Source organism: Furipterus horrens, unplaced genomic scaffold (genome assembly GCF_987537825.1).
Source record: "Furipterus horrens unplaced genomic scaffold, mFurHor1.1.pri manual_scaffold_7, whole genome shotgun sequence".
Lineage (NCBI taxonomy): Eukaryota > Metazoa > Chordata > Mammalia > Chiroptera > Furipteridae > Furipterus > Furipterus horrens.
In genome coordinates, this window is record NW_028327177.1 from 72,558,596 (window position 1) to 72,576,924 (window position 18,329).

An 18,329-nucleotide genomic window follows, 5' to 3' on the forward strand; every position below is an offset into this window, starting at 1 on the left:
GTCACTATTTCTTGTATCAGTTTTTTCTATACCTGGTTCCTCTTCTCCCTCTTTAATTCCAATGACTCTGATGTTATTTTTCCTTATGCTATCCCGTAATTCCTTTACTCCTTCTTCGTACTTTTTCAATCTTTTTTCATTTTGTTGTATTGTCTGGGAATTTTTTTCTACATTATCTTCTAGCTTACTAATCTGATCCTCTGCTTCGTTTAGTCTGCTTTTGATGGATTCTACTGTGTTTTTCAGTTCAGAGATTGCATTCTTCATTTCTTCCTGGTTCTTGTTAACAGTTTCTATGTCCTTTTTTTATGCTGGTGTAGTTCTCTGAAAGTTCCCTGTAATTTTCTTGGAGCTGTTGGTAACTTCCTTGGAGGTTATCATAGTTGTTTTTGAGGTTGTCCAGTATATAGAGCTTCTTCACTACCATTCTTTTAAATTCCGTGTCTGACGTTATAGCTATGTCTATTCAATCTACCTGTCTTTCAGGAGATTCCTCTATTCTTTTCATTGAGTGGCTGTTTTTGCGTCTTACCATGTTGGATTCTTCTTCTTTGTTTTTGTTTTTTGGTTTCGTCTACTTTAACTTCCCATCTTTGTGGTATGAGATTCTTTATAGGAGATCTGGGTGTTTCAGTGGTGCAGTCTATTTGATCTCCTGAGCCTGATGTTCTTGGGGTACTCTTTATGTCATTTGTTTATGCTGTTTGGTTATATTTCAGATGTTCTTTGTTAGGATCTTCCTTCTGGTTAGTTTATTGAGAGTCACTCTCTCCACTTTGTCTTGAGTTCTTTTGTGGAGATGCTGTTAAAAACATAAACACACAGCCTAGGCAGGAGACCCACACCCTCAAAAATATCCCTCACCCTCTATCCCACTGTCGTCAGCAAATGAGCCAGTACTAATATAAATGTAGAGAGATTGGAGCTTTTATACTATAGGAAGAATAGATAAGAGTTGTTTTTAGGGAGGAGAAATATGATATTTGAGAGAGGGGATGATAGATTAATAATAGTTGAGACTATCCAAGACAGTAGGTAATATTTACATTGTATGTTAATAATGATAGAGGAAAAGGAGAAAGGAATGCAGAATATAGTAAGAAAGTGGGATTGCATAGTATTGTATTTATATAGTAGTTTATTCTATTCATTTAGTGTGAAAGGGAGGCTAAACTAGACACACAAATAAATAAACAAAAATTAAAGAAGAAGGATGAGAAGGAGAGATTGTATGAAACAAATTAGAGATATAGTTTTTTTAAGAAAAAAAAAAAAAGGTTTTTACTCAGTTCAGCCTTTGTGTGTCATCTTTTTTTTCTGGATCCACAGCTGGTCTAATGAGGCAGTCCAGAGGTTCCTGTTCTTTGCAGCAGCAGTGTGTGCCTGAGGTAGCTGGCATGGCATGTTCCTTTGGCACCTATTGGAGCCAACGAGTTGCTTTTGTGCACGCGCCCGTGCATGCGCTGAGTGGCCTGAGCGCTAGCCTCAGGACTGTCAAGTCGTGATCCAGGATTTGGTCTCTCATCTCTTAGGGCGGGGCCCGGACACTTGTTCACAGTGGAATTGAGCATCTGTGAGTCGCTGCCAACCTCTGTTCCCGCGCCACAGCTGCCCACCGTTCCTGCACCTGCCTGGGTGGGCACGAGCAGAGCTTGAGCAAGTAGTCTGTGCTCCAGCCCGGTGCCCACTGGAGCTGGCCAGGGGTGTTTGCGCACGGTCTTTTGCGTGTCTAGCGGGCCCTCCCTGTGCCCATTGGGGCACTGATCTTATGTCTGTTGGGGTGTGTCCAAGGGGCACCTGGATGCATGGCCCTGTGCACCTGGGCCAGTGAATGAGGGCACTTCCCTGTGTTCATCCGTGCAACTCAAGGGGAGGGTTGGGGAGTGGGTGAGCACACTTCTGCACCTGCACTCATCAAGAATGTCCTATCACCTCCAAACTTTCCTCCCCTCTCCGCAGTTCACAAGAGAAAAATAAAAAGGAAAAATATGTTCTCACATGCACAGCAGTACACTGTTTCTTGTCTTTCAGCACCAATACCACCTGGTCGAGTCCTGTCTCTGCCAGCGGACAGAGATCCGCTCTCCTCCCGATTCCTCTCTGGGGAGACCTATGGTCACCAAAATGCCTTTGTGTCCTTCCAGCTGCAGCTTGAGCAGCCACCCCAGTCACAAATCCCATCTCTTCCCTTTTTCCTCTGCTATTTTCACCAAACAGGTTGTTCCCAGGTGGTTTTTCTCTAATCCAGCAGTGCCAACGCTCGACTCCTGCCAGTGTCCAGCTGCTCACTGAAATGTTCTGTCTTGAATTAGTCCAAACTACGGACATGTCTCAGGAGCCATAAAGCGCAGCCTCCCCTCACTTTTCTGCCATCTTTTTCTCTCGCCTACAAAAAAAATATTAAAGATACCTGAATATTTCTGTATCATCCCCTCCCATGACAGATTATGAAGGTTTAATATTCATAAACAATTTATTAAATTCATGTGCACTTGTAGTTATATAGTAGCATCCTTACACAAATTTTTGCAAATGCAAACGTAGGTTGTGGGTTGCAGGATGTGATGTATGCATCAATCATCAAATATATAGCAATGTACTCAATAAAGTACCAGGCTATTTAAGTGAAACAAAAAATCAGAATAGCAGCACAAATCTTAAATGCCTGCCTCAGGCACTTAACAATAATTACATTTTCTGTTGTAATTTCTTCTTTTTTTATTGTCCTATTATAGTAGTCCTAATCCCCCAAGCTCCATTGCTCTCCATTGCCCTTTCAACTCCCACAGTCAATCTCCACCCCGTTTTCCAGGCCCATGGATCATTTCTACTAGTTCTTTGACTAGATCCTTTCCCTTGTTTCTCTACTTATCTCCCTCCCTCCTCTGCTCTGGTCTCTATCAGTCTGTTCCTTGTTTCCATGCCTCTGGTTCTATTTTTCTCATTTGTTTATTTTGCTCATTAGGTTCCTCTCATAGGTTAGATCGTATGGTATTTGTCTTTTACTGTCTGGCTTATTTCAGTAAGCATAATAATCTCCAATTCCATCCATGCTGTCACAAAAGTATGAGTTCCTTCTTTCTTTCTGCTGCATAGTATTCCATTGTGTAAATGTACCACAGTTTTTTGGTCCACTCATCCAGTGATGGGCATTTAGGCAGTTTCCAGCACTTGGCTATTGTAAATAGTGTTGTTATGAACATAGGGTTCCACAGGTTCTTTTGAATTGGTGTTTCAGGATTCTTTTGGTATAATCCCAGGAGTGGAATTACTGGGTCAAAAAGCAGTTGCATTTTTAGTTTTTTGAGGAAATTCCATACTGTTTTCCACAGTGGCTGCACCAGTCTGCATTCCCACCAACAGTGCACTAGGGTTCCCTTTTCTCCACATCCTCAGCAGCACTTGCTGTTTGTTAATTTCTTAATAATGGCCATTCTGACTGGTGTGAGGTGGTAACTCATGGTGGTTTTAATTTGCACCTCTCTGATGGCTAGTGATGTTGAGCATCTTTTCATATTACCTATGCACCCTCTGTATGTCCTCCTTGGTGAATTATCTATTCAGGTCCTTTACTATTTTTTAATTGGATTTTTTGTTTTCTTGTTGTTGAGTCGTACAAGTTCTTTGTATATTTTGGAGAGCAAACCCTTTTCCAATATACTATTGGCAAATATGTTTTCCCATACAGTTGGTTCCCTTTTCATTTTGCTGATGTTATCTTCAGCTGAGAGGAAACCTTTTAATTTGATGTAGTCTCATTTTTTAATTCTGTCCTTTATTCCTTTGCTCTAGGAGATATATTAGTGAAAGTATTGCTGTATGGGATATCTCATATTTTACTGCCTATGCTTTCCTCTAGGACTTCTATGGTGTCAGGGCTTACATTTTAGTCTTTGATCCATCTTGAGTTTCTTTTGGTGTATGGTGTAATTTGGTGGTCTAGTTTCATTTTTTTTTTTTTTTTTGCATGACCCTGTCCAGCTCTCTTAACACCATTTGTTGAAGAGACTATTTTTACTCCATTTAAACTTCCTACACATGTCAAATATTAATTGACCATAGAGGTTTGATTTATTGCGGGGCTCTCAATTCTGTTCCCCTGATCTATATGTCTGTTCTCATGCCAGTACCAGACTTTTGGGCTTTGTAATATAGTTTGATATCAGCTATTGTCATTCCTCCTACCTTGTTCTTCTTTTTCAGTATTGCTGAAGATCTTAGGGATTGTTATGGTTCCATATAAATTCCTGAAATACTTGTTCTATACCTGTAAAATATGTCATTGATATTTTAACAGGGATTTCACTGAATCTGTACATTGCTTTGGGTAGTATGGACATTTTAATGATGTTAATTCTTCGAATCCATGAATACGGTTTATGCTTCCATTTGTTGGTATTTTCCTTAATTTCTTTCTTAAGGGTTCTGTAGTTTTTTGAGTACAAGTCTGTTAACTACTTGGTTAAGATTATTACTAGGCACTTATTTTTCTCGTAGCTATAGTAAATGGGAATTTTCTCTAGTTTCTACCTTTGTTATTTCATGGTTGGTGTACAAAAATGCCTTTGATATCTGGATATTGACTTCGTATCCTGATGTTTGCCAAATTCACTTATTAGGTCAAGTACTTTTTGGTGTAGGCTATAGGACCTTTTATGTACATGGGTGTTGTACTTTATCAAATGCTTTTTCAGCATCTATTAATACAATATGATTTTTGTCTTTCATTTTTCTTATTTGATGTTTTATAGTTTTTTCCTTGAAGTTCGTTTCTAGTTTTAAGCTGTTGTGATCCAAGAAGATGCTTGATATAATTTCAATTTTCTTAAATTTTCTAAGGCTTGTTTTGTGCCATACCATGTGATCTATCTTTGAAAATGTTCCAAATACATTTGAAAAGAATGTATATTTTGTTTCTTTGGGGTAAAATGTTCTGTATATATCAATTAAGTCCATTTGATCTAGAGTGTTGTTCATTGCCACAATATATTGTTGTTTCTTTGGTTGGAACAGATGTCCATCATTGACAATGGGTTGTTAAAATTCCTTGCTATGAGTGTATTGCTGTCTATATCTTTATTGAAGTGTTCCAAGATTTTCCTTATGTATTTGAGTGTTGCTATGTTGGCTGCATACATGTTTATAAAGGTTATGTCTTCATGATGAATTGCTCCCTTAAGTGTTATGAAATGCTCTTCTGTTGCAGGAACAGATCTCTGGGTAGGGGCATTTGCATGTCCCTCCGCCCAGGTGTCCTGTGACTCAGGAGATGATGAGCTAATCTCATCTCCGCCTGCAGCTTTAGGCTGTTCAGGCCACTGGGTCATGGAATCCTGAGGACAAAGAGATCTGTTGAGTACTCCATCTTCCTCCTTGACCATAAAGTCTTAAATTGGGTCTGGCCTTGATGATTAGTGGGTCTTCTTTGTTTCCCTGATAGATGTTATCAAAACCAGAAGTTACCCTGGCTGTATTTTACATATTAGTGATACTTTGTAAGAATTCTTTCACCTGTAAAGATTCTTTTATTGTTGGCTGTAAAGCTCACACCTCATTCTATTTTTAGTAACTTTTGAAATCCTAATAAAAGGAGGATGAGGCTTCCCGCTTTCCACTGATGGTCTGAGTGAGCCACAGTCCTCCGAGCATACTGGCCATTCATCCTGCTTGCTGGAATTATCTCAGCGTCCCCGATCATATTCAACACTTCACCCTTCTTTGTCTCTTTTTATGACCTTTGTTTTGAAATTTTTTTTTTTCTGATATAAGTGTTGCTACCCCAGGTTTTTTTTATGTCTGTTTGCTTGAAATATATTTTTCATTCTTTCACTTTGAATCTATGTAGATCTTCTCTTTTGAGGTGGGTCTCTTGTAGACAGCACATATGCAGGTCATGTTTCCTTATCCATTCAGCTACCCTATGTCTTTTGATTAGAGCACTTAATCCATTTACATTTAAGGTTATTAAGCATAAGTATTTATTCCTTGTCACTTTTTTTTTATTTGTACCTGCATGACTCTCTCTCTCTTTTTCATCTTATTAAAACAGTTCCTCCTCTCTCTTTTTCCTCATCTTCTTAAAGCAGTCTCTTTAGCATGTCTTGCAATGCTGGTTTGGTGGAGATGTATTCTCTTAGCTTTCTTTTGTTTGGAAAACTCCTTACTTCACCTTCCATTTTGAAGAAGAGCATTGCAGGGTAGAGTAGTGCTGGTTACAGGACTTTGCTTTTCATGGCTTGGAATATTTTTTTGATATTCCCTTCTGCCTTACAGTGTTTCCATTCAGTAATATGTTGATAGCCTTATCAGATTTTCCTGGTATGTTACTGTTTCTCCCTTGCTGGCTTTAAGTTTCTCTCTTTGTCTTTAAATTTTGCCACTTTAATTATGATGTGTATTGGGGTGGGCCTCTTTGAGTTCATCTTGATTGGGATCCTCCGTGCTTCTTGAACTTGTGTGATATTTTTCTCTCCTTAAGTTAGGGAAGTTTTTCATCATTACTTTTTCAAACAAGTTTTCTGTTCCTTGTTTCTCTACTTCTCCTTCCAGTGTACAAACGATACAGATATTATTATGTTTCATGGTCTCCTGCAGCTCCCTTAAACTCTCTTCATTCTTTTCAGTTTTGTTGTTGCTGCTGCACTGTCTGGGAATTTTTTTCTATATTGTCCTCCAAGTAGCTGGTCTGATATTTTCCTTCATCTAGCCTGCTTTTGATTTCTTCTCCTGAGTTCTTCAGTTCAGATATTGTATTCTTCATTTCTACTGGCTCTTATTGATAGTTTCTATGTGGTTTCTTAAAGTTTTTATTGATTATGCTGTTACAGTAGTCCCACTTTCTTTTCCCTTTGTTCCCCTCCACCCAGTGACCCCCCTCCCTCCAACTGTGCCCCCCCTTAGTCTATGCCCATTGGTTGTGCATATAGTTCTTCTCAATATCTTCCTATCTACTCCACTCCCTCCTACTATGCTTCTTAATTCCTGTACTAGCTCCCTTCCTTTCTCACCTACCCCCTCCCTGCTGACCTCCCTCCATAATATTCCCCATACCTACAATGCTTTTCCCGTTCTCGTTGCCTACTTAGTTTGCCTTTGTTTTGGTTCCCTAGCTTCTTTTGTTGGTTGTTGCTGTACAGTATTCATTTTAATGTTCATAGTTTTGATCCTCTTTCTCCTAAACAAGTCCCTTTAACATTTCATATAACAGTAGTTTGGATCTGATGAACTCCTTCAGTTTTACTTTATCATAGAAGCACTTTCTCTGCCCTTCTATTCTGAATGACAGCTTCGCTGGATAGAGTAATCATGGTTGTAGGTTTTTGCTTTTCATTACTTTGAATATATCTTGCCAGTTCCTTCTTGACTGCAGGGTTTCTTTTGAGAAATCAGCTGACAGTCTTATTGGGACCCCTTTGTATGATATTCTCTTCTTCTCTCTTGCTGCTTTTAAAATTCTCTCTTTATCCTTAATTTTTGACATTTTGATTATAATGTGTCTTAATGTAGTTTTCCCTGGGTCCAGTTTTTTATTTAAACTCTCTGTGCTTCCTGGACCTGTAAGTCTATTTCCTTCCCTGAGTTAGGGAAGTTCTACTTCATTATTTTTTCACATAATTTTTCAATTTCTAGTTCTTCTTCTTCATCTTCTGGCAACCCTATGATTTAGATGTTGGCTCACTTATAGCTGTCCCATAGGTTTCTGAACCTCTTCTCATTTTCCTCATTTTTCGTTTCCTCTTTCTGCACTGGTTGACTGTTTGTTCCTTCACTATGTTCCGATTAGTTGATTTGACCCCTCGTTTTCTTTCCCTCACCACTAGTTTCATTGTGTTTTTGTTCATTTCAGCAGGACTAGCCTTCATTCATTCCCTGTCTTGTTTAAGATCTGCTGTCAGGTCTGTACGCATTTTTATAATCAGAGCTCTGAACTGTGCCTCAGAAAGATTTCCTAATGGCTGCTTCTTTAGATTAGATATATACTGTCTGGTCAGCTGCATCACTGGGATCTCTATCATGATTTGTGCCATCCTAACAGTTTTGAGTTTACCTTTGCTTTTTGGGTGGGGCTGTCATACCTCCTACACTATAGAGGTGGAGCCCCGTGCACTCATCACAACTGGGTGAACCTTCTCACAATGCTGTGGTATTTGCTGTGGGGGTGGGTGTCCAAGGTGGATTCCTGCCGTTCAGTCTCTGCTGAGAGACCAGGAGCCTCCTTCTCCGTCTCCAGCCCCTCCAGGCCTCACAGTCCAAGACAATGACGGTCTGCCTTCCCCAGCATTGGAATTGCAAGCTGACGGGTCTTGTCTGCAGCCAGGGGTGCTCCCGAGGTGCTTCTTGCCTTCCCTTAAATATGGGTGTCTGTGCTTTCCACCGTCCTGCTGCTGTCGCCACTGCAGCCGCCACCAGCAGAACTTGACTTCTCTGCCCAGGCTTCACCCCTCCAACCCGTCTGGATGAACACCACTTCTTTATAACTTCATACACTGGACTTCCATTTATTTTCTGCAACTTGTTGTTTGTTTTTTTTTTTTTGCGGTAATTGTATTTTTCTTAGTTGTGAAGGGAGATGCAGTGTGTCAGTCTAGGCCTCCATTTTGGCAGGAAGTCTCCTGGGTTTGTCTCTATGTCCTTTTAAATGCCGGTTTAGTTCACAGCAAGTTCCATGTAGCTTCTGTGGAGTTCCTTGTGGTTTTCTCTGAGCTCTCTGAGCTCATTGTGCTTTGTTATAACCACTATTTTGCATTCCATGTCTGATACTTTCTTTGCCTCTATTTCATATAGCACCCCTTCTAAGGATTTCTCCTTTCTTTTTTAATGGGTGCTGTTTTTCTGTCTCCACCTTTTAGGTGTCTCTTCTTTTTTTTTTTTTTTTTAATTTTGGTTTTTCAATTACAGTTGTCCCATTTTCCCCTAATTTCTCTCCCCCACCTAACCCACACCCTCTCCCGCAATCATATCCCTCCCCGTTGTCCATGTCCATGAGTCTTTTATACGGGTTCTTTGACTAATCCCTTTCCTTACTTATCCCCCTTCTCTCCCTCTCCCCTCCCCCCTATTGACTGCTATTCTGCCCTTTGTTCTATTTAGTTCCTTTGTTTGTGTTGTTCTTTAGTTTCCTGTATTAGGTGATATCATATGGTATTTTTCTTTCTTTGCCTGGCTTATTTCACTAAGCATAATTCTCTCTAGTTCCATCCATGTTGTTGCAAATGGCAGGAGTTCCTTCTTTCTTTCTGCTGCATAGTATTCCATTGTGTAAATGTACCACAGTTTTTTGATCCACTCATCTACAGATGGGCACTTAGGTTGTTTCCAGCACTTAGCTATTGTAAACAGTGCTGCAATGAACATAGGAGTGCATAAGTTCTTTTGAATTGGTGTTTCAAGATTCTCCGGGTATAATCCTAGTAGTGGAGTCGCTGGTTCAAAAGGCAGTTCCATTTTTAATCTTTTGAGGTAATTCCATACTGTTCTCCATAGTGGCTGCACCAGTCTGCATTCCCACCAACAGTGCAGTAGGGTTCCCGTTTCTCCACATCCTCGCCAGCACTTGTTGCTTGTTGATTTGTTGATGATGGCCATTCTGACTGGTGTAAAATGGTATCTCATTGTGGTTTTTATTTGCATCTCCCTGATGGCTAATGATGTTGAGCATTTTTTCATGTGTCTATGGACCTTCTGTATGTCCTCTTCGGAGAAGTGTTTGTTCAGGTTCCTTGCCCATTTTTTAATTGGGTTGTTTATTTTCTTGATGTTGAGTCGTATCAGCTCTTTATATATTTTGGAAATCAGTCCCCTGTCTGTGATGTCATTGGCAAATATGTTTTCCCTTATGGTTGGTTTCCTTTTCATCTTGCTGATGTTTTCTTTTGCTGAGCAGAAACTCTTCAGTTTGATGTAATCCCATTTATTTATTTTTTCCTTTATTTCTCTTGCTTTAGGAGATGTATCCGTGAAGAGATTGTTACGTGAGATATCTGATATTTTCTTGCCTATGTTTTCCTCTAGGACTTTTATGGTGTCACGGCTTACATTTAAGTCTTTGATCCATCTTGAGTTTATTCTTGTGTGTGGTGTAAGTTGGTGGTCTAGTTTCATTTTTTTGCAGGTCCCTATCCAGTTCTCCCAGCACCATTTGTTAAAGAGGCTCTTCTCACTCCATTTTATGTTCCTTCCTCCTTTATCAAAGATTAGTTGACCATAGAGGCCTGGGTTTATTTCTGGACTCTCTATTCTGTTCCACTGATCTATATGTCTATTCTTATGCCAGTACCATACTGTTTTGATTACAGTGGCTTTGTAGTATTGTTTGATATCTGGTGTTGTGATTCCTCCTGCTGTGTTCTTCTGTCTCAAGATTGCTTTTGCTATTCAGGGTCTTTTTTGTTTCCATATGAATTTATGGAGTATTTGTTCTAGGTCTGTGAAATATGTCATTGGTATTTTAATAGGGATTGAATTGAATCTGTAAATTGCTTTGGGTAGTATGGACATTTTGATGATGTTGATTCTTCCCATCCAAGAACATGGTATTTGCTTCCATTTATTTGTTTCTTCCTTAATTTCTTTCTTCAATGTTATGTAATTTTCAGAGTACAGGTCTTTTATCTCTTTGGTTAAGTTTACTCCTAGGTACTTTATTTTTCTTGTTGCTATAGTAAATGGGATTTTCTTTTTTGTCTCTGTCTCTGCTATTTTATTGTTGGTGTACAGAAATGCCTTAGATTTCTGTATATTTATTTTGTACCCTGCTATTTTGCCAAATTCACTTATTATATCGAGTAGTATTTTAGTGGAGTTTATAGGATTTTCTAGGTATACTATCATGTCATCTGCATATAATGAAAGTTTTACTTCCTCTTTCCCAATTTGTATGCCTTTTATTTCTTTTTCTTGTCTGATTGCTGTGGCTAGGACTTCCAACACTATGTTGAAAAGGAGTGGAGAGAGTGGACAACCTTGTCTAGTTCCTGAGTTCAGGGGGAATGCTTTCAGTTTTTGTCCATTGAGTATGATGTTCGCCTCAGGCTTCTCATATATAGCCTTAATTATGTTAAGATATGCTCCCTTTATTCCCATTTTGTTGAGTGTTTTCATCATAAATGGGTGTTGTACTTTATCAAATGCTTTTTCTGCATCTATTGAAATGATCATGTGATTTTTGTCTTTCATTCTGTTTAGGTGATGTATTATATTTATTGATTTGCAAATATTAAACCATCCTTGCATCCCTGGAATGAAGCCCACTTGATCATGATGTATGATCTTTTTGATGTATTGCTGGATCCTGTTTGCCAATATTTTATTGAGGATTTTAGCATCGATGTTCATCAGTGATATTGGTCTGTAGTTTTCTTTCTTTGTTGTGTCTTGACCGGTTTTGGGGATTAGGATAATACTGGCTTCATAGAAAGTGTTTGGGATTTTCCCCTCTTCTTGGATTTTTTGGAACAGTTTGAGGAGGATAGGAGTTAGTTCTTCCCTGAATGTTTTGTAGAATTCGCCTGTGAAGCCATCCGGTCCAGGGCTTTTGTGTGCCGGGAGATTTTGGATTACTGTTTCAATTTCCTTTTTTGTTATTGGTTTGTTGAGACTTTCCACTTCTTCTTGATTCAGTTTTCGAATGTTTCATGTTTCTAGAAATTTGTCCATTTCTTCTAGATTGTCAAATTTCTTGTCATACAGTTGTATGAAGTAATTTCTAACTATCATTTGTATTTCTGAGGTATCAGTCGTGATTTCTCCTCTGTCATTTCTGATTTTGTTTATTTGTGTCTTCTCTCTTTTTTTCTTGATTAGACTGGCTAGAGGCTTGTCGATTTTGTTGATTTTTTCGAAGAACCAGCTCCTAGTTTTGTTGATCTTTTGGATTGTTTGTTTAGTCTCTATGTCATTTAGTTCTGCTCTGATCTTGATGATTTCATTCCTTCTTCTTGCCCTAGGCTTTGTTTGTTGTTGTTGTTCTAGGTCTTGTAGCATTGTGGTTAGGTTTTTTATTTGAGATTCTTCTAGCCTTTTCAGATATGCCTGTATTGCTATAAACTTCCCTCTCAGGACTGCTTTTGCTGTGTCCCACAGGTTTTGGGTTGTTGTGTGCTCATTATCATTAGTTTCTAGAAATTTCTTGATTTCCTCTTTGATGTCATCGTTAACCCATTCATTATTTAATAGCATGTTATTCAATCTCCATGAGTTTGGGTGTCTTTGATTTTTTTCTCTGAGGTTGATTTCTAGTTTCAAGGCATTGTGATCTGAAAAGATGCTTGATATGATTTCAATTTTCTTGAATTTGTTGAGGCTTGTTTTGTGACTTATCATGTGGTCTATCTTTGAAAATGTCCCATGTGCACTTGAAAAGCATGTATATTTTGCTTCTTTGGGGTGAAAAGTTCTATATATATCAGTTAGATCCATGTGGTTTAGTGTGTTGTTCAATGCCTGTATATCCTTAGTGTTTCTTTGCTTTGATGATCTGTCTATTGTTGATAATGGAGTGTTGAAGTCCCCTACTATGAGTGTGTTGTTGTTGATATCCTTTTTGTGGTCTTCTAGTATTTGCTTTATGTATTTGGGTGCTCCTATGTTGGGTGCATATATGTTTATCAAAGTCATATCTTCTTGATGGATTGTTCCTTTAAGTATTATGAAATGTCCTTCTTTGTCTCTTTTTATTGTCCTTTCTTTGAAATCTATTTTGTCTGATATGAGAACTGCTACCCCGGCTTTTTTTTCCGGTCCGTTTGCTTGGAATATTTTTTTATATCCCTTTACTTTCAGTCTGTGTAAATCTTTTGTTTTGAGGTGTGTTTCTTGTAGACAGCCAATATGTGGGTCCTGTTTTCTTATCCATTCCGTTACCCTATGTCTTTTAATTGGAGCATTTAATCCATTTACATTTAAGGTTATTATTGACGTGTATTTATTCATTTCCCTTTGTACCTCTGTTCCTCTCCTCTCTTGTTTTTTCTTTCTTTTTTCTTAGAACACTCCCTTTAGAATCTCTTGCAATGCTGGTTTGGTGGAGATGTATTCTTTCAGTCTTCCTTTGTCTGAGAAACTCCTTATTTCACCTTCTATTTTGAATGAGAGTCTTGCTGGGTAGAGTATTCTTGGTTGTAGGCCTTTGTTTTTCATTGCTTGAAATATTTTTGACCATTCCCTTCTGGCTTGTAATGTTTCTGTTGAGAAATCAGTTGATAGCCTTATCGGAGCTCCCTTGTATGTTATTTGCTGCTTTTCTCTTGCTGCTTTTAGGATTCTCTCTTTGTCTTGGAATGTTGCCATTTTAACTATGATGTGCCTTGGAGTGGGTTTTTGGGGGTTCCTCTTGATTGGAACTCTCAGTGCTTCTTGGACTTGCATAGCTTTTTCTCTCATCAGGTTCGGAAAATTTTCTGTCACTATTTCTCCTATCAGATTTTCAATTCCATGTTCCTTTTCTTCTCCCTCTCTAATTCCGATGATCCTTAAATTATTTTTCCTAATGCTATCCTGTAATTCCCTTACATCTTGTTCATATTTTTTCAATCGTTTTTCATTTTGCTGTATTGTCTGGGAGTTTTTCTCTACATTATCTTCTAACTCACTAATCCGATCCTCTGCTTCGTTTAGTCTGCTTTTGACTGATTCTACTGTGTTTTTCAGTTCAGAGATTGTATTCTTAAGTTTTTCCTGGTTCTTGTTAACAGTTTCTATGTCTTTTTTTATGCTGGTGTAGTTCTCTGCAAGTTCCCTCTAATTTTCTTGGAGCTGTTGGTAACTTCCTTGAAGGTTGTCATAGTTGATTTTAAGGATGTCGAGTATATTGAGCTTCTTTACCACCATTGTTTTGAATTCCATGTCTGACATTTGGGCTATGTCTATTTCATCTATCTCTCTTTCTGAGGATTCCTCTTTTCTTTTCATTGAGGGCTTATTTTTGCGTCTTACCATGTTGGATTCTTTTTGTTTTTATTTATTTATTTATTTATTTGGGTTTTTTTGGGGGGGGTAGTCTGCTTTGACTTCCCTCCTTTGTGGTGTAATATTCTTTATCGAAGGTCTGGGAGTTTCAGTGGTGCAGTCTCTTTTATATCCCGAGCCTGATGTTCTTGAGTTACCCTTTATGTCATTTGTTTATGCTGTTCGGTTATATTTCAGATGTTCTTTGATAGGGTCTTCCTTCTGGCTAGTTGGTTGAGAGTCACTCTATCTGCTTTGTCTTGAGTTCTTTTGTGGATATGCTGTTAAAGACATAAACACACAGCCCAGGCAGGAGACCCACACCCTCAAAAAGTATCCCCCACTCTATCCTGCTATCGTTAGCCAACTAGCCCGTATTAATATAAATGTAAAGAGATGTGAGCTTTTATACTATCAGAAGAATAGATAAGAGTTGTTTTTGGGGAGGAAAATTATAATTTTTGATAGAGGGGGTGATAGATTAATAATATTTGAGACTGTGAAAGCCAGTTAGTAATATTTACATTGTATGTTAATAAAAATAGAAGAAAAGGATAGAAAAATACATAATAGAGTAAGAAAGTGGGATTGTATTGTATTTGGGTTTATATAGTAATTATATTATATTATTTAGAGTGATAGGGGGGCTAAGCTAGACACACAAATGAATAAACAACGATTAAAGAGAAAGGATGAGAAGGAGAGGTTATATGCAACACGTTAGAGATAAAGTTTGTTATTATTGGAAGAGGTGAAGGAAAAACACCCCCCCAAAAAATCCCCAAGAAAATAGAAGAAAAGAAGAAAGAAAGAGAAGAAAATAAAAAATTTACCACAAAACATCCCCCAAAAAACCCCAAAAGGTAAGAAAGAAAGGAACAAAGAAAGATCGAAAAGAAAGAATAAAGAAGAAAGAAAGAAAGAAAAAAGAGAGAGAAAAAAAATAATGAAAAAAATATATATATGGCCCCCAAAAACCCCCCAAAAAAACCCCAGGAAAAGAATAAAGAAAGAAGGAAAGAAAAGAAATAATTAAGAAGAAAGAAAGAACAAGGGAGAAAAAATTTGGGAGAAAAAATTTGGAAGAAAAAAAAACAACGATGTTTTTACTCCGTGTTAGCCTTGGTGTGTTGCCTTCTTTTTCTGGGTCCACAGCTGGTCTAGTGTGGCAGGTCAGAGGTTCTTGTTTTTTGCAGGACTGGTGTGCGCCCCCGGTTGCCGCTATGGTGAGCGCCCGCGGCTGCCGGCACGGCGCGCTCCCTTGCTGCCCGCTGGAGCCAGTTGAGGTGTCCTTGAGCTCGAGCCCTTGCGCGCGAGCCCCTGCGCGCTCAGGCGGCCCAAGAGTTTGCCCCGCGGTTTGAGCCCACTGCTGCCGGGCTGCGGTGGTTCTCCGTTCGCGCCGAGGTGTCCCTGCGCGCGTCCCTGCCCGCGCTGGTGGCCCTAGCGCTTTCCCCGGGATTGGCTCCTACTGTCGCTGGGCTGCGGCAGTTCCGCGTTCACGCTGAGGAATCCCTGCGCGCGTCCCTGCACTCGCGGGCGGCCCGAGAGCTTTCCCCGGGATTGGCGCCCACTGACCCCGGGCTGAGGTGCTTTCGCGCTCGCGCGCCGCCCCGTGCCCTCAGTCCCGCTGAGCCGAGCTCCGGGAGTTGGTCTCTTGCCTCTTAGGGCAGGGCCGGGGACACTTGTGCTCAGTGGAAGCAAGCGTTGGTGGGTCGCCGCCTCCCGCTGTTCCCGTGCTGCAGCTGCCCGCCTTCCCTCACCCGTCTGGGTGGGCACAAACAGAGCCTGCGCTAGTGGTCTGCTTTCCGGCCTGGTGCCCTGCGCCCACGGGAGCTGTCTAGGGGTGTCTGTGCACGGTTCTCTGCCTGTTCAGTGGGCCCTCCCTGTGCCCGTATGGGCACTGATCTTATGTCCGTTGGGGAGTGTCCGAGGGACGCCTGGACTCACGGCACCACACACCTGGGCCAGTGAGTGAGAGCACTTCCCTATGTGCGCCCCCCGCGACCCAAGGGTAGGGTTGGGGAGTGGATGAGCGTGCCTCTGCGCCTGGGCTCCTCCAGAATGGCCTACACCCCCAAACTTTCCTCCCCTCTCCACCGTCCACTAGAGAAAAATATAAAGGAGAATTATGTTCTCACTTGTCCGGCAGCACGCTGTCTCCTGTCCTTCAGAGCCAATGCCACTTGGTCGAGTAGGTGTCTCTTCTTGTTTATTTCTGCTTCTTAGATCGATCTCCTTTCACTCCTTATCTTCATAGTGTGACCTTCTGTGGTAGGATACCGGTGGAATTCAGTGGTGCATTTTCCATGATGTCCTGAACATGATATTCTTTGGATGCCCTTTATGCCATTTATTTGGGCTGCCTGGTTGTAATTGGGCTTTGATTGTTTTCGTGTCACTCTTTGGTGGGTCCTTTCCCTGGCTAGCTGACTGAGAGTCACTCTGCCAACCACATCTTGTATACTTTTAGAGATGCTGCCAACACAAAATGAAACAACCCAGGAAAGAAATCCCCATACACAAAAATACCCCCACCTATAATCATCCTATCAACAACAAATAAGCTAGTGTTAATAAAAATAGAAACAGATTAAGACTATTATAAGAAAGGAAAATAGATTAAGAAATGATTAACTAAAATAAAAGTGATTTTTGAGAGGGGAGAGGTAGGAGCAATAAGAGTAGCAAATAGGGACAAGGCAATGAGAGAAAGTAAGTAAAATTTACATCATAAATAAAAAAGGGAGGGAAGATAGGCAGAATGATGCAAGAGGGGAAGCCTATAGTATTATGCTTAAACAGAAGATATAAAATACATATAGTGAGAGAGAGAGAACAAAAACAAAAAAGGAAGAAGAAAAAATAGGAACCAAATTACAGAAAAATTCCACCACAGCACTATTGGCAACCAATGAGCAAAGATTAATATAATTGGGATGGGAATAAGAGGGAAAAAAGAGAGAAAAGCTTAAGAGATGACTATATGAAAGGGATGTGATTTTGAGATTATATTGGGAGAAGGTACACTAAGAGTGAGAAATGAAAACCAGGCTAAGACACGGAAAAATTCAAATTTAAAATGAAAGAAAAAAAAGTATTGGAGGAAGGCAAAAATGGAGTAGGAGAGAATGATAAGATTTGAGATTTGAAATACCAAAATAGTAAATATTTAAGGATAAAATTGCAGAAATGCCACAACTACCATATCCACAACCAATGAGCAAAGTTTGATCAAGGTGGAAAGAGTAAGTGTATTTTATGAACAGGAAAAAGAACGTGAGATCACTAATGACAAGAAAAATGGTTTTGAGAGGCTGGAGAAGGGTAAAATGGTAAGAGTATGAAATAAAACAAGTCATAGCAAGAGAGAAGATAGTATTTAAAACAAAAATAAGAAGAGGAAATAAGATGGTAAAATGGAGTAAGAGATGGGAGAATAAAAATATCAGATTTAAAATAAAGTGTAATATAAAAACTAGTGACTTAAAATGTAAAAACTGGGAGGACAAAAAATGAATGTTAAAAAGCTATGCAGGAGAGAAAATAACTCAAATTGTGAAAAAGACTGCGGTGGAATTGATCTCAGTAGCATCTGGTTTTTATCCCTTTCTTCTCTTTCTGGGTCTGACCCTGGTGAAATCAGATTGTGTCCAGTCTGGGGCTAGGCACCCTTTTCTTGCTACCAGAGATCCACAGTCTGTGGCTACCTCCACCAGTTGTAAATCTAGTCAATCTCTTATCAGCAGTCAGGTTTAAGAACTGCAGCATGAGGCAGAGTAATTCCTGTGGGTAGGGCTATTTCTTCTCCTCAGGCTGATGCCTCTTGGAGGGGAATGGTCTGCTTGTGCAAGACAGCTCCTGCAGTATGGGGGATGAGTCACCACAATGATCCCGTTGGCTGCTCCCTCTGTTGTCTACCCAAAGCTACTGACCCAAACTCTCCTCAAGCATCTGTAGTCCACGCTTCCCTCCCTCTGTTGGAGCCCAGGGTAAGTGGGTGCCAAGGAGTATTTGTGCATTGGCCCTTTAAAATGTTCTCTGTGACTGCTGCTGTCTCTCTCAGGCCAAAAAATAACCCTGCTACTTTTGCCCTTTCACAGCTAGATGCTTTCTGTTTTACTCTAGACTCTGATACTCTAGGCTGGGGAAGCCAACTCAGGGTTAGACCCCACACTTCTCTGTGGGAACACTCTGGTCACTAAAATATTTCTCTATACCTTTAGCTGCTACCTGCAGGAGCCCTGCCATCCCTTTTGCATCTCCTCTTCATTCCATACCAGTCACATTGTGATAAAGCAATTTCTTCTGTCTGTCTATGGTTATAAGGCTTCTCTCCAGCAAGTGTTCAGTTGGTTATTCCAGATTACTTCTTCACAATTAAGTTG